The following is an 11,959-nucleotide window of genomic DNA, read 5'->3' on the forward strand; positions in this document are numbered from 1 at the left end:
ACAACATGATTTTATCTTGAACACCAAACAATGTACACAATGTAAAAGGGCATGATACCAACTCCGTTATAGCTGAACTTATCTAATTAGTAGTAAGAAATTGGATAATGCACGTGCATGATCACATCTCATCATTCTATATAAGTAGATGGATCAGTTCATAAGCATGAGCGAAAGCTCATTAGTATTCTTACTTATACTCATATGGCGTGCTATTTTTATACTCATAGCACACATTCTTTTTTGTCTTTATCTGTTCACAAGCAAACAAAACATTTCTAGCTGCTTATGCTTATGCTTATCAATTCTGCCTTCCCATTAACCTCTGGAAGTTTTCAGTTATTATACCTTAATATCAACAGATTGTATAGAGATTGTATTAAACTAAACCAAATAGTACCTACGGTCCATGATGCATATCATCCAGTGAACCTGCCTAAGCATATAAATTAGTGAAATCTTCCGGTGGTCATGTGAGCACACAATAGAAATAGACAATATCGTGGATTATATTTGCATGAGGTATGTCACTGCACACTACGTGTGAACCAATTATCTAGCCAACTTTTGAAAGCGTGTATACAGTAAAAGAAATGGCGATATGCAGAATAATAATGGAAGTATTTTCATAAATCAGTTAACCTTTAACAATATCATCATCTAATTATGCTACAACTATAAAATGTTCATCATTACAAGAAACAACAATTTTTTTATTGATTAGCACTGAACAGAGACACCAAATTATGATGTAAGATCTTTTCCAAGATGAACATGTAAGGTTGAAATCTAAAAAGCCGATGCAGAAGGAAATACCAAAGTAGAACTGGGTAATGGGAAGTATTCTGGCATAGCAAATAATGCAGGCACAACAAAAACTGGGTCGCCGGTTTCTTAGTTACCTTCAGGAGATGCCATATATCGGATAATTGATTCGGAGCGGCCTACATCAGAGCAGTTGGGCATCCACTCTTTATCTGCCCTGTAATATGACAAAATAAATTGCCATCTGGTCAGAGCTAATGTTTAATCCAGTTTTAATATTGTGTTGACACTCTTAATTGCGCTCATCACAAAAAAACCTATTTTGACATTACCTTCCACGACATAGAATTCTTAGGTACCCGATAACTATGATACAACAAATCAAAAGGAGCGTTTGAAACCAGTTTCTTGTTATTCAGAAGTTACATATTCTAGAGAACTTGCACATCCAGCTTATCTATCAAGTATACAGCTGGATCCACATAATAATAATATGGGACAACTTGGGTGCATGAGTTCTTTCATATGTGTGCAACATCACGTGATCTATGAGTCTGCCATACTTATATCCTACTGATAGAAGACAACTTAACTAATGAAGATGTTGCTAACCAGCACATTCTGAATGCTAAGCTCCTCACCAAAACATTTCAGTAAATTACTATGGGCTTCCATAAAGATATCACTTAACAATGACATACATTAAAGCATTAAGCCGCTACATATTACACCATTAAAGAATTTCTTTCGGCACCTTATTTGCAACTGGTCCTTGAGCAAGATATGGCTTTTCATCTCGTGCATGGTGGAAGCCATATACAACTTGACCATCCATCCCTATCCAAAATAAATTGCACACCTTATCAATGAATCAAGGATCTAACAAATTTAAACCGAGCATTTGTTTCTATCATTTTTTCACCTAGAGAAGTGATGCATTGCTACATAAGAATGAAAAGCACAATCTGCGAGGAACTTGCAAAGCCAATAAGTACATACATCGTTTTAGAAGGGCACGAACATAATTTTTCTTCATTAGGACTTTTGCAATTTATTAGGAAGAATTTGTTTAAGGAGATCCATTTGGCAAGCACAGGTTGATCATGATGCAACAGAGAACATTCACCGTGTAAAATCAAGATTACCTGAGACTGTGTTGTGGACCAGCCAAACCATTCAGTGTTGCTGCAAAAGAAAGGTAAGGATCCAACAGAGCAGTTCCAGCCTGTGATAAAATAAATACCATTAATGATAGATAAAAAGGTTAGTGCGTGTAGGGGGTATAAACAAGAAACAATTAAACAACCAATGCACACTGAGCTAGTAGGATCAAGCAACGACACAAATAATTGAAGGCCAACCAGTCTCTCTAAATTAGCAGACCACAAAGTTGCTCCACCTCAAAAAGGATACAACTTGCACAACTACAAATTAGGCGTCTAAATTATGCTATTTTCCATTACAACAATGATGCGTCGCACGGGCACCAGTACCTTCACTGCCCAGGCAACATCATAATTATATTGGTAAACATTTGTTATCATATTTTATCTCTAGTTCTTGCTCCCATAAGTTGTGGGGCGGGAGGCTCGCCTTATTACGTTGCTAGGGCAGGCAGCAGTTGCAGGCTTGCAGGAGGATGTCGGAGACATGATCCTCCCATCGCAGTCACTTATGGGAGATGGAACGTGCCAGCCAGGTCTCCTCTTCCTCCCCCATATCTATGTTGGTGTTGCTTGGGCAAGTAGTGATCTAAACACTCTTATATTTCTGTACAGAGGGAGTACATGGTTATAGTTTCAGTTTTCTACATGGAACAACAAGGGGTGGTTCTATGACATGTTTTTTTGCTTGCTGTTTATAATGTCCAGTTTAGTTTGTAAATCCTAATAATTTCTCAAGTAGTGCAAATCAGTGTCGAACCATCAAATTAAACTGATGTTTTGTCAGTGAGAAACAACTTACTATTTGTAATGTTGTTATGATTTTTCTTTTAGTAAAACACTGCAAGGAGATTCGTATTCAGTCTAGCTGCTTGCCCTCCTGCTTGAAGTGCATACAGATGACCACGAGCACATTAAAGAAAGAGAGTTACCTAGCCCACCACCAGAGGCACAGGAGCATCCAAAGGTCCGCTCCATCAGAGAGCAGTGGCAGGCAGGGAAAGCCGATGCCGACGAGGAGCCCACCCAGCCTGCCTGCGTGAGGAAGAAACCAAGCGCATGCATGAGAGGGAAGGTAAGTGAGAGGGGGAAGAGCAAACTGAAGCAAATATGGTTACCAACCTTGACCTTGAGGAGGAACATCGCTGGCAGTTGGAGTGTATCAGAGCAGCGGCCTCCATAGCGAGCAGAAGCATGCATCACTCGATTTGGAAGCAGTCGAGCAGGAGCAGATGTTGATTCGTCTCCTGGCGCGCGAGCATCTCTTGATGGATGCACGACGACGATGAAGCCGAGGATGGATCGACCTCCTCACTCCTCCTGCCAAGTCCGGAGGAGCAACGACCACGCCGCGGACAACTCGGCATCCTCACCACCTCTGCGGCCCGCGCTCAGTCAAGAGCATGTCTCAGCTGAAGACGATAAAAGAAGAACAACAGAGACCAACCAACAACATACAGTTCCGAAAAAGCAAGATGGAGCAGAATTAGCCAACAAATATCAGAATCAAAGAAAAAAATAAACCCTAGAGCCACAAGCGAGGCAACCTAGCAAGGACAAGCATATCAGCATGCGAACGCATGAAGCAACGAATCGGAATACAAGAGAACCAAACAAAAAACTGATAGTAAAGCACCAATTCCTCGTATATTAATTAGAAACTCAAAGCTAGGAGCCAACAGGATAACCAAATTAATCTGGCACCCAAGAACAACATTTGATCCACAAAACTGGAACCACATATAATTCGAACCTGGAAGCTAGGATTTGACAGGAAAACCAAATTACTCTAGTGCTCAAGAACAACATCTTGATCCACATGACTGCAACCAGAACAAGAATTATGAGTGTTTCTTCCACCAGTATCACGACATCCATGTTTTTATTTTGAATTCAGAGATTGTATCCAAACAAATAAAATCTTTAGGTAGATATATTTTCATCAAGGTGTTGTATCCCGTTGTCGTCTGAAATAGCCAAAATAAAGAAACAAAGCCATTCAGAGAGAGAGAGAGAGAGCGAGAGAGAGATATTCGGAACCTCTTCCATCTTTCTGTATGTTGAATCTTCATAGACATTGTGGTATTTATGATTCCCGTCACCTCTTACCAAAGCAGCTGAACGAATTATCTCATCAATCATTGCTGACAAGCCTCGTAAAGCTGAAACCACAAATGGGGATATGAGAGCCTTCCTATGAAGGTCCGCATAACCATATGCAAATATTATATGTTTACATGAGAATAATATCCCACCAAGGGTAGGCATCAGCGAGAACAAACACTTCCATTGAGTTAAAAGAATTACTGGAGGACAATAGATATGTAAACTTCAAAGGTTACACGCTTGTTCAGAATACTCAAGCAAAAAGGTACATACTACACCTTCTAATATATGCAATGCAGTGTAAAACTTATGCATTGTAATAGGTGCAATAACAATGATCAAATAGGAAAATAGGATGATACTGTGGTATTCCTAACCTTTGATTTCTTTGCCAACAGGCCCATGCAATGGCATCTGTGCAAATTTTCAAAAGTAGTTATGCAAGAACAAAAGAAGAATCTGACAAATCAAATAATTCAATGATGACACCACTATGTGCTCTAGCATAACAAATATGCCACAAGATGTGAGACTTACATCATCCAGCACCTATCTACATGACTTTATGGTAGGAAATGCACAAATGACAGCTAAGGTATGGAGGACCTGAATGAGTACTAATGCTAGTTCGCAACTGATCCATGATTGAGAACTTAACAACAAATTAGATGGAACAACTACATATGAATTATCCAAACAAGGCAACCATGTACATTCATAATATATGACAGATTCTGAGCTTGTTGCCATACATACCTTTTTGTCCCCACACATCCTAGCATTCCAGATGCACTGATTTGCAGATCATTTAGTCAAAGTACCTTGCACTATTATTCAGAATACGACCCTGAAGAAATCATATACATGAATGTTAGATCTAGTATGATATGATATCCAAGAAGCAAACTAACTCAAATTGCAGTACCAATAAAAATTAATAAATGCTACCAGCATGTTTCCAACTAAGTGACATCACCACCCAGCACCACCTCCTAGAGATCTGATAGTCTGTCGGCAACCTATATACAAGAACCAAGATCAAGAATCAGTATCCAGTATTTCCACCACCTACCCATCCAAGTATCAAGAACCAAGTAACTCAATCAAGAACTCTGCAGCAGCAACAACCTTATAGGACGACGGAGTAACCCAAGATGAGCCACCGCCACTGCTATGATAACATGCTCCTTTTCCGCCCTCCAACCCCAACCTGAAATGACTACCCTAAATATATCAACATAACCTCCTCAAGAAAATATGGAAGTGGTAGACACAAATGACTTTATCCCAGTATTCAGCTTGGCAAGATAATTAATATATTTCTCAGAGAATCCTGGTCAGAATCACAAATGATCAGTCATGTATCCTAGCTGAACACTGTCTACACTTATATACTGGAAATTTTCCTAATTGGATTTTGCAAAATAAGAGTTTCCACAGAAGAAATGCATGTCAGAGTGAGTATATTTTACATCATGGTCAACCGGCTCGATCATCTCTGAATTCTATATGGCGATATATTCAACACAAACGATATCAATATTAGAGTGATGCAAAATGGTGAAATGACTCACGCATATGGCTGTACACTCGACACCATATGCATTTGCAAACATTGTGAGAGCACATATATACAGTCAAGCAGAAAAGGTAAATGCTTCTTAAAGTAAAAGGAAAATCCACGTATTTGACCTTAACAGCAATTGCTTCAAACAGCTAGCCAGGATTTTTTTTGCAATTTAAGTTCTGAAAGCATGTCAATTGATGTGCTTCTTACCATAATGAAAACAAGCATATATGTAATGCATACATAATGAGATCAGTGTCTTAAATTGCTTGCACTTGTCCCCTTGTCCCCTTTGCTTGTTAAAACATAAATGCTCTAAATTCACGCCAACCACTATTCTCTCAACCACATCCTGAACACATTGCCCTTGTCAGATTTTAGAGTTTAACCTCTAGCATCAACATATTATCCCTATTAGAAATGGATATAATCAATCATACAATAAACACACACGAAACAGAAAATAATATGGGAACCAAGGCTCTGTGGTTTTTTCTCGAACGAGCAAAGTTGTGTCGAGAAGTACCATGAAACTTGAAAGCCTAATATTCCATATTAGCATTGTATGCTTTTTGCATATGAAAGTCAGTGCAAAGAACAATCTTGACAAATGCGATTAGCAAAACACCTGAGTAACAACGAAATAAATCCGAACAACAGTGGTCCTATGAAGCGAATCATCGAGCACCTTTCGATCCAAACTGCAATCTGACAAATTCACAAAAATAAGCTCAGGGATAGTAAAAAATCAGTGTGGCTAATATTAGGGAGAGTAAAACTTCCAGAGTGGAGCACGGTTCGTAGATGAGGACGCAATCATGTATGTGTGCTGGATGGAGATGGCAACATAGACTGGTTTTTACTTCGTTGAGGACTACCCCACTAGGAACATGTTGGATACATTTTTACTGCAAATCCTTCAACTGTATGGAAGGGTATTGAACATGGTCTAGATTTGGTTAAAAAAGAAACATGAAAAAGGAAGGCTCTCTGGCGATAGCCGAGGCGACCCACGACCGGGTCAACATGGAGGCGCCGCCGCCGGCGGCGGCCGCGATAGCCTGCCGCGATGAGCGGCGAGGGGTGGGTGGCCTCCTCGTTGAGGACTGGAGCACCTTCAAGGCGCGCGGAAGGGACCTTCTCTCCCGAGCGAGGAACCCACAGAAGTTACTACGGCGGATGCAGAGCAGGGCTGCGATGCTTCTCAAATCTGATTTGGATGCGGCTAAATTGAAAAGGGAGATGACCGGAGGTACGGATGCGGGACAAGGGGCGGCGATCCAGCCGGCGGAATTAAGGGTCCAGGCTTCAAATCTGGTGAGTAATGAGGAGGATTTGGGGGGCGTTTCTAATGGGTTTGGTTTGATTTTCAAAAGGGGATCAGGAATGAGGCCGGACGAGGCTAAAGGAATTAACAGGGGTGTTAATCCTGTTAAATTGGAGGAGAAATTTGAGGAACTCCAGGCTTATTTCTTGCGGGGGGTCGGCTCTGTTTTCTTCAGTCTACAGTGTTCTGCTCCATACCAGTTTCTTCTGTTGCTCTGTACTTTCTGTCCATGGCAGGCCAAGGCGAGGATCAAGGTCGAGGAATGATGAACCTGACCATTGCTGGGTCGGGTGATGGTGGTGCTGGGTCCAGAACCCCTAAGGAAGGGCCGGCCGCAATGCAGCCAACGGCGACCCCAGCCACGCCCACGGTCGGAAAGGGAAGGAGTGATGTCGGGGGTCCGTCAGGCCTAGCCCTGACCACTCCCCCGAACCCCTCCGTTGGCTTCACTTCTGCTTCGGAGCGCCCTCCTCCTCTCCGCAGGCATGGCAAGGCCTAGATGGTCGAGTTCGATGACTCGCCAATCGTCATCGACATGGAGGCAATGGTGAGTGCGGTCAAGGGAAAGCTGGCTGTGGGGCGAGTGCTCTCCCCGTACCCAGCCAATCCTTCGGCCGTCGTCAACGAGCTCAAAGGACCCTGGCGGCTTCGTGGTGATGCGAGGGCCCAGATGGTCACGAGCATCGACAAACGCTTCGTGGTGGAGTTCACGGAGGAGGGGGATCGGCAGCATGTCCTGGCTGCTGGTCCTTGGCACTTCCACAACGACGCCATCATCTTCGCCGACTTCGACGGCCAGGGCAACCCAGCGGAGGTCGACCTCAACTCCATCAGATTGTGGGCACAAATCCACAAGCTGCCCTTCGTGTTGAAGACTGAGGAGATGGGGTGGACTTTCGGCAAGAAGCTCAGCAAGGTCATCACGGTGTCCCACCGGAACAAGATGATCCTTGACGAGCATCTCCGCATTCGAGTGGAGCATAAGGTGGACACACCGCTGAAGAAGGAAGTTGGGTTCACTCCGGTCGGCAGCAAGGACGAGATCACGTTTAAGGTGAAATACGAGAAACTTCCAAATTTTTGTTTCTGTTGTGGCATCCTGGGCCACACTACGGAAAGATTCTGCAGCATGCCAAAGGAACTGCGCAAGCCAAACTTCTCCATCGACATGAAGGCGCCGCCGCACTGGAAGCGCTTCCTCGACTTCGGAAGCACCGGGGCAAAGTTGTCGGACAGAGTCATTTCGGCGGTTTCCAAGGCTGTGCGCAACCTTTCAGTGGCTGCGGCAGGCTCGGGTCCTTCTTCAGATGTTGCGGGAAAGGTGGCGGGGGATGCGGGTACCCAGGAGGGGTTGCCGGCGCCCCCGAACCAGTTGGTGGCAAGCCAAGTTGATCATCCTCAACTTCATGTGCCTAGGGGGGGCCTCAACATCAACCTGGTCACCCCTGGGTCATCTCCTGCGGATGGAGGTGGACACAAGAGGAATTTGGATGATCCTGCTAGGGCCTCTATGGCTCTGATCCAAGACCAGGCGAGTGATGCTACTGATGTTCCTATGCAGCAGCGGCCTCAGGAGCAGGCTGGGGGTGCAACTACTGAGGTGCATGCACAGCCGGGGCACCAGCTGACCCTGGCTTCTGCTGCTGCTGTGGGCGTGCAGCTGCAGCGGCTTGAGGGCGAAGCTCAGGTTCAGGTGGCCATTCACAAGGATGGTCGTGACGATGGTGCTGATGTTGGCGCCCAATGGCAAGCCCTCACTTTTGCTGGAGTCCAGCGGTGGAAAAGGCTTCACCGACAAGAACAGGACGAGAAGGTTATGCTGCAAGCCGCATGTGTTAAACATGCGGTTTTTGGCATCCCCACTCCGCCGAACAGCGGCAGCGATCTTTCCGGCGGCAAGGTGGCCTTTGCTGCAATGCTTGAGGGCACGGCTGGTAGCAAGAGGCGCTCAACGGATGAAGACAAGGACATGGTTCTTAGCATGAATAGCTCCAGTACTGATAGCATAGAGTTTAGGGGTGCTCTAGATATGAGTGTGACATGTAAAAGAGTGTGTGTTGAGAGAGTTGAATCTGTAGTAGGCATAGAAGGCTCCGCTGTTCATATTACAGAGGAGATAGTTGAGGGAGAGGAGGAGGATCAAAATAGGAGAGAGTCCGTAGGCGATGGTAAGGAAATTGGGGGTATAAGCAAGGAAGCTACCGGCCCTGGGGCTGCCGGTCAACTGACGGGCGCACTTGATGACGCCCGTCAGGAGCCATGAAAATGATATGTTGGAACTGCCGAGGCTTAGGTCAGCCTCGGACAGTTCAAGAACTTGTGTGCCTTTCAAAGACACACCGGCCTAACATTATCTTTCTTTCTGAAACAAGAAAAAATAAAGAGTATGTTGAGAGTTTGCGCTACCGCTTGGGTATGAAAAATGTTTTTGCTGTTTCTATGCCAGGCAAAGGAGGTGGATTAGCGGTCTATTGGGATGACCTGTACACTTTGGAGTTAAACAAATATGGGGAACATTTTATTGACATGTACATTTCCAACGATGCTGGCACTAAGTGGAGATGCACTTTTATCTATGGGGAGCCGAAGGCGAGCCAAAGGTATGTTATGTGGGAATTGTTAAGGCGTATAAAACCTCTTGGGTCGGGTCCATGGTTTATGGCTGGTGACTTTAATGAGGCTATGTGGCAAGATGAGCATTTTTCTCGTATCAAACGGTCACCAAAACTTATGGCTAATTTTCGTGAGATCATGTCTGAATGCAACTTGTTTGATTTGGGTTTTCATGTAGTTCCTTGGACCTATAACAATAAGCAGGAAGGTAACAGGAATGTGAAGGTGCGGCTGGACCGGACGGTGGCGTGCCCCCAATGGTCATCTATCTTTCCTGACTGCAAGGTAACGCATATTATCAGTTCCAGGTCAGATCATTGCCCTCTTCTTATTGAATTGATGGGAGCTCCTCGTTCTGGCACATTTATTAAACATTTGAAATATGAAGCATATTGGGAGAGGGAAGATGCGGAGCTGCAAGTACAGATTGATTCATGTTCGAATAATAATGCTAGAGTCAATAATCTGGGAGATGTTGCCAATAATCTGGACAAGTTGATGAAGTCTCTTCATGGGTGGAGTCAGGTTGACATTGGATATTTGCCAAAAAAACTTGAATCTGCTCGCAAAAGACTAAGTGTGTTGTTTAACAGAAGTGATCATAAAGCAATAGTAGAAAGGAAGAAAATTTTAAAGGAAATGGATGAGCTCCTGTTAAAGGAAGAAATTATGTGGAAGCAGAGATCATGTCTGAATAAAATGAAATGGGGAGATAGGAACACAAAAAAATTTCATAGGAAGGCCACTTGGAGAGCGAAGAAAAATAATATTTCTGCCATCAAAAGAAGAGATGGGTCTCTCTCTCTCAGGATATGGATGAAATAAAAGGTATCACTAATGATTTTTTCAAGAATCTTTATTCCTGTGATTCTATGGTTAATCCGTCCCGTATCATTTCTCTTGTGAAACCATTGGTGACTGATCAAATGAATGAGGATCTTTGTAAGCCATTTTCTGAGCAAGAAATCAGCGATGCCCTATTCCAAATAGGGCCGTTAAAGGCCCCGGGGCCAGATGGATTTCCTGCCAGGTTTTTTCAAAGAAATTGGGGGCTACTTAAGGAGGATATTGTTCGTGCCATCCAGCAATTTTTTATTTATGGAACTATGCCTGAAGGGATAAATGATACAACTATTGTTCTTATTCCTAAGGTGAAGAATCCTCAGTCCATAAAAGACTTCCGTCCAATCAGTCTTTGTAATGTGATCTATAAGATTATCTCTAAGTGCCTGGTCAACAGACTAAGACCTCTGCTAGATGGTATGATTTCTCCTACCCAAAGTGCATTCATCCCTGGAAGATCAATATCTGATAATGCACTTATCACGTTTGAATGTATGCACTCTTTAAATACGTTAAAAGATAGCCGTGGTGAATTTTGTGCATATAAGTTGGATCTCGCTAACGCGTATGACCGTGTCGATTGGAATTTCTTGGAAAGAATGCTTCGAGCGTATGGTTTTGCTCCAACATGGATTAAGTGGATCATGTCTTGTGTTACCACTGTGAAGTTTGCTGTGCATTTGAATGGCCAGCTGTTAGAGCCTTTTCATCCTTCTCGTGGTCTCAGGCAAGGGGATCCACTATCACCATACTTATTCCTCTTTGTGGCTGAAGCATTGTCGTTGCTACTTAATGATGCTTCGGCAAGAGGGGCTATTCAAGAGTTCCGGATAAACAGACATGCCCCAGGTATATCTCATCTCCTTTTTGCTGATGATAGTCTCCTGTTTTTTAAGGGTAACTTGGAGCAAGCTCTGAATATTAAAGGCATTTTGTCGGCTTATGAGGAGGGAACTTGCCAACTATTAAGTCCGGATAAATGCTCCATATTATTTGGCAAAAATTGTTCTATGGAAGACCAGGTGTCTATTCTGGTTATCCTTGAAATCACGATTGATGGTTTTGAGGATAAATATCTAGGCTTGCCTATTCCAGAAGGTCGTATGAAGGCAGGTAAGTTTCAATCCACCAAAGATAAGGTGCTCAAGCGGGTTTCGGATTATATTGAAAAATATGCTTCGAGCGGAGCGAAAGAAATCCAGATCAAGTCTGTTATTCAAGCTATTCCCGTGTTTGCAATGGGTATTTTTAAATTCCCCGCTTCACTGTGTGAGGAGTTATCCCAGATTATCAGGAATTTTTGGTGGGGCGATGAAGAGAATAGGAAAAGAACGCATTGGCTGGCTTGGGATATTTGACGAGACCAAAAAGTGAAGGGGGTATGGGCTTTCGTGATCTTCGGCTTTTTAATCAAGCACTCCTGGCGAAACAAGCTTGGCGTCTTTTGGTTTCTCCGGACTCTCTGTGTGCTAAGGTGATGAAAGCTAAATACTATCCTCATGGGCACCTTATTGATACGGTATTCCCTCAAGCTACTTCCCTTACTTGGCAAGGAATTATGCATGGCCTTGAATT

General features: G+C 43.5%; 1 long non-coding RNA gene across 4 annotated transcripts; it reads right to left on the reverse strand.

The window, feature by feature from the left end:
* Positions 1-217: 217 nt before the first annotated feature.
* On the reverse strand, positions 218-6,448 carry LOC123043267 (uncharacterized). 4 transcript variants are annotated; one of them, XR_006419115.1, is made up of 10 exons: positions 6,230-6,448; positions 5,163-5,253; positions 4,983-5,053; positions 4,791-4,881; positions 3,969-4,090; positions 3,051-3,751; positions 2,861-2,963; positions 1,911-1,990; positions 1,520-1,602; positions 218-982 (listed from the first exon to the last, which is right to left on the reverse strand). It is a non-coding gene; the product is annotated as an uncharacterized lncRNA (long non-coding RNA). The 4 variants fall into 4 exon arrangements; XR_006419113.1 differs by adding an exon at positions 4,412-4,448 and having other exon boundaries at positions 3,051-4,090; XR_006419114.1 differs by having other exon boundaries at positions 3,051-4,090; positions 5,163-5,244.
* Positions 6,449-11,959: the final 5,511 nt, after the last annotated feature.

The sequence above is a fragment of the Triticum aestivum genome, chromosome 2B, assembly GCF_018294505.1.
Source record: "Triticum aestivum cultivar Chinese Spring chromosome 2B, IWGSC CS RefSeq v2.1, whole genome shotgun sequence".
Taxonomy (NCBI): Eukaryota; Viridiplantae; Streptophyta; class Magnoliopsida; order Poales; family Poaceae; genus Triticum; species Triticum aestivum.